This window comes from Oryx dammah, unplaced genomic scaffold, assembly GCF_014754425.2.
Source record: "Oryx dammah isolate SB20612 unplaced genomic scaffold, SCBI_Odam_1.1 HiC_scaffold_2699, whole genome shotgun sequence".
Taxonomy (NCBI): domain Eukaryota; kingdom Metazoa; phylum Chordata; class Mammalia; order Artiodactyla; family Bovidae; genus Oryx; species Oryx dammah.
In genome coordinates this window covers 1-4,893 of record NW_024072765.1, presented here as the reverse complement: position 1 = coordinate 4,893, position 4,893 = coordinate 1, and the positions used below count along the sequence as shown (strand labels likewise).

The window sequence follows — 4,893 nt, the reverse complement described above, 5'->3', positions numbered from 1 at the left end:
TAAATCTCCTGGGCATGAAAAGAGTGTTTCAACCCCACCCCCCCACCCCCGTTAGCATTCTAGCTTACTTGGCAGGTTTATCCAGACTCTTGCAACATTGTTGAGGCAATGCTTGCTGTCAAGTTCTCACATCCCTTATCCATTGTGTTCCCGGGAGTGCATATAGTTAAGATATAGAAATGCCAAGCAGTAGCTTTAGCATTAGCAACATTAGACTCTGAGTTAATAAGTACTTTCTTTGCTGTAACTCACTGATTCTTTGCTCCATAAAAATGTAACTCTGTACTTTAAGGGTGACTGCAGGCTAGGGTTTAAGAAGAAACACTTTAAGGGAAAATTATTGTTCTGGCTGACGAAACTGTACCAAAAAGAGGTCATAAAATATCAACAGGCTTCCAGGCCAGAAGATAATGTACAAAAAATAAGACTCTTGCAGGAAGGAACCTGATATCTATACAAGTTATTACTGATGGAATGTTGAGTTGACCCTGCATTTTTCACCTTGCTGTAGGTATAACTCAGGGTATAAAAGCCCCGAGGAAAACAAAGTAAATGGGCCTCGCTCACTGAAGCTTGGTCACCCCATGTCATTCTTTCCTTATTTCTTTCTTTATCTTTCTACATTTGCCAATGTTGTCCAGACTGAGGATATCCCTGGATTCTGCTGAGGCTTGTCCTTGTCAACGTGGGCCATAAACTTGACATTTTTTAGATCTCAAGCAGCTGAGGCATTTAAAGGCTGTGTGAGTCTTCTGTTCTGGCTGCCATCTCTTGTATGCTGCCATAGTAAAAGTCATCAAGTAACATGATCAGATTTCCTATCATGGGGTCAACAGCCTTGCTCTGACTGGCAAGAGTCAAACAGTCCATTTTCTCCAGCCCTTACAACCTACATGTTCTTTCTGGATCCATAAGACTGAAGCGTGCCTGGTCATTGGCATGAGTCCGTGAATATGATGCCCCACCATGAACATGGCTCGGTGAGGTCGGAGAATCTTCCAAGGTCATAATCGTGATCTTTGTAGGTGAGATACCTGGAGGGGCCATGGTGGAGGCAGGTCCCCCTTGGATTCCATCACCGAGTTTGGGTCTTTGGGGATTCCCACTGTTAAATTTCACATCTGAAGTGGGACATCGCTTTGAATTAAGAGGGCTTTCATCCTTGCCTCCTAATGAGAGAACAGCTCCGGAGAGACAGTGAAGCCGCGGAGAGAGCAATTCTGAATTGTGAAGGACTGCTTCCGGAGAGCTCGTTTCATGATCAGGTTTAGATGAAGGCTCAGAAATAACAGAACTGCCTCTTCCTCCCCATACGGACTGAGAAGCTGGTGAAATGGCAGCTGGCTCTGATGCTGAGGTCCTGAGATTTGCAGGTTGCAATGTGCAAGGAGGGATCTGGACTCACGTGGCCCTTCTTTCTTCTTGAAGATGAGTCCCTGGTCACTCTGTTCAAAATGATAGAAATGATTGGCTTTGAACTTGAAATCACTCTGACAAGGAGGATTTCAGCATCCTCACTGAATGCTCCACTCCAACAAAGATGACCTCAGCATCGTCATTGTCCTCATCTCTGGATTTGGACACGGCAGTCTTTTTCTCGGGTTGTGGTGGTGCTGTGCTTCCTCACACGGGAAGAGACGGGCCATTTTGCAATCCCTTTGGGCTTCAAGTGGCCCCTGCTAGTGTTTTTTCCACCTAAAGGCAACCACAGGACAAAGTCATCCCCTCTGATCTCAGGTGTCACTCTCTGTGATTTCAGTTAACCCTCAGCTGCTCACTGAGAATATTAAATGGAAAACTCCAGAAATATGTTAACTCGTACATTTTAAACTGCAGGTAATTCTGAGGAGTGTGATTGGAATCTCACACCACCATCCTCCTGCTGCTCAGAATGTGAATTGCTCCTTACTCCTGCACATCCCACCCATTTGTCAATCGGTTACCACAATGACTGTTGAGATGTCACAGGTCTTGAGACCAAGTCATCCTTATTTTAGTCAATAATGTCCCCAAACCATAAGTGTAGTAATGCTGTCCATTTAGATATGCCAGAGAGAATCCATTAAGTGCTACTTCAAGTGAAAAGATTGAAGTTCTCAATTTGATATAAAAAGAGAAAAAAAAAAACTGAATGCTGAGGTTGCTAATATCTGTGGTGAATGTGAAGAGAAATTTAAATTTAAATCTGGGTTAGTATTGCTGTCAAACCTCAAACTGCAAAAGTTATGGCCACAGAGCATAATAAGTGCTTAGTTAGGGTGAAAAACAACAACAACAACAACAAAAATCACACAATTAATACAGTAATATATTTTACATAGTGACTACACTCACAAAACTTTTATAAAAGTATATTGTTATAATTGTTCTATGTTATTATTACACCTTCCCTTGTTGCTCAGATGGTAAAGTGTCTCCCTACAATTTGGGAGACCCAGGTTCAATCCCTGGGTCAGGAAGATCCGCTGAAGATGGAAATGGCAACCTATTCCAGAATTCTTGCCTGAGAAATCCCATGGACAGAGGAGCATAGTAAGCTGCAGTCCATGAGGTTGTAAAGAATTGGACATGACTGAGTGACTTCACTTTCACTTTCCTGTTATTACTAGGCAGTTGCCAATCTCCTACTGTGCTTTTATAAAATAAACTGCATCACAGGTAAGTTTGTATAGAAGAACCATTATGTATATAGGATTTGATACAATGTGAGGTTACAGATGTCCGCTGTGGGTCTTGAAACTTATTCTCTGCCGATAAGTGGTGATGATTATATTTCTTTCAAAAGATAAATTTAGTACCAGATTTAATCATTGGCTGAAACATTGAGATTACTATTAAAACCCTTAGACATAAGGAAACGTCTCAAATTCAGTTAAGTGACATGACCATTTTAAACTTCCTTCCCCAACCGCCACTTTTGCCTTGTCTCCCCAGGGTAGTCCCAGTGCTCCTGTTAAAGTCTGCAGGAGAGCTGGTAGACACACCATTTTGCTTATAGATCTACAATCTCACTCAGAAATGCTGACCAACAGAAAATGTCAAAAAAGCCCTCAGCTGTCCCTTGAGGGTGCCTCTCAGTCCCTCCACTGTCTGAGTCCAGAAGGCACCATACTCTATACATGGATGAAAAATAATGTTAAAAAAATTCAGCAAGTTCTAATAGCAAAACGTGAACCTGCCTCATGCTGGCTTATGTACTGGAGAAGGACGGAGAAGGCAATGGCACCCCACTCCCGTACTCTTGCCTGGAAAATCCCATGGGTGTGCGAGTCTGGTAGGCTGCACTCCATGAGGTCGCTAAGAGTCAGACATGACTGAGCGACTTCACTTTCACTTTCATGCATTGGAGAAGGAAATGGCAACCAACTCCAGTGTTCATGCCAGGAGAATCCCAGGGACAGAGGAGCCTGGTAGGAGGTCGTCTATGGGGTCACACAGAGTCAGACACGACTGATATATATATATATGAGAGAGAGAGAGAGAGAGAGAGACAGACAGACAGACAGACAGAGACAGAGAGAGCATTTACACTGTAAAACTATTTACACAGCATCCACATTGTATGAGGTATGATAAGGAATGTGGAGATGACTGAAAGCATGCGGGAGCATCCCCTGAAGTTACATGCAAAGACTGCACCATTTTATACGAGGGACTTGAGCACCCATGGATTTTTGTATCTGCGGGTGCAGTGTTCCTGCGCCCAATCTCCCAAGGGTACCGAGCAGAGAGGATGGGGCCTTCTCACGACTTCTGCTGCTCCCCCTGCCTTGGACGCTGTCTCAAGTACCGCCACCCAGCTCCTGACCTGCCTCAATCCACAGTTTCTCTGCCAGGCTTCCCTGACCATGATGTCAGAAATCACAACCTCCCCCAACTCACATTTCATATTCACTTCCAGAGCTATTGGGTTGCTGTATTTTGGTTTCTAGAACAACATGTAGTGTCTGTCAGTGCTACATGTCTGCTGCATAAATAAACAGTAACTGTTATTAAACAATCATATATCTGTACCACAGGCCTGACCCACTCATTCCTGGCTCCCCAGTTACTTACACTTGATCTTAGCCAAAAGGCTGAGAAGCATTTTCTCCAAGCATTTAATGACTTCCAAATCTTAGTGAATTAAACTATCATGCAAGAGAGAAAGTCAGCCAGGATGTAGCTGGATGCTGACAGGGGCAGTGGTGATCATTGAAATAAAAGGTTTGTAACACATTTTCTCTCCATGTAATACATTTGTTGATAGCTTCCATGCCATTAACACGTTTCATAGAAGTTAAGGGACATTCTGAAGTTTACATTTGATCATTTCTGATACCAGACCACATTTCATCAGTAGCATATCATAGTTTGTTTGGTTGTGTGTAAATGATGGCCCTAGCGGCAAAGGTCCCTCCTGCCAATGCAGAAGATGTAAGAGATGCAGGTTCCATCTCTGGGTCAGGAAGACCTCCTGGAGGAGGGCATGGCACCTACTGCAGTATTTCTGCCTGAAGAATCCCATGGACAGAGGAGCCTGGCGGGCTACAGTCCATAGGGTTGCAAAGAGTCACGCATGAATGAAGCAACTGAACACACATGCACATATTTATATGTATATAAATATATATTTTATAGTGGTATGAAAAATAATGCTGTGGGGCTTCCCTGGTAATCCAGTATTTAAGACTCCTCACTTCCAGGCCAGGGGCATGGCTTCAATCCCTGGTCAGGGACCTGTGATCCCACATGCCACTGGATGTGGCCAAAAGTAAAAGGAATAATGTTGTATCTTGTAACTGATGTCATCTTAGATTTAAAGAAAATTTCTATTTTTCATAAGCAGAATCCAGCCTACTAAATTCATGTCACAAGTCACTAATGGGATGCTTGCTGCATTATATAGGCAAA

At 43.3% G+C, this 4,893-nt stretch overlaps 1 pseudogene; it reads right to left on the bottom strand.

Annotated features, from left to right (window-relative positions):
- Window positions 1-610: 610 nt before the first annotated feature.
- On the bottom strand, window positions 611-1,646 carry LOC120859738 (annotated as a pseudogene).
- Window positions 1,647-4,893: the final 3,247 nt, after the last annotated feature.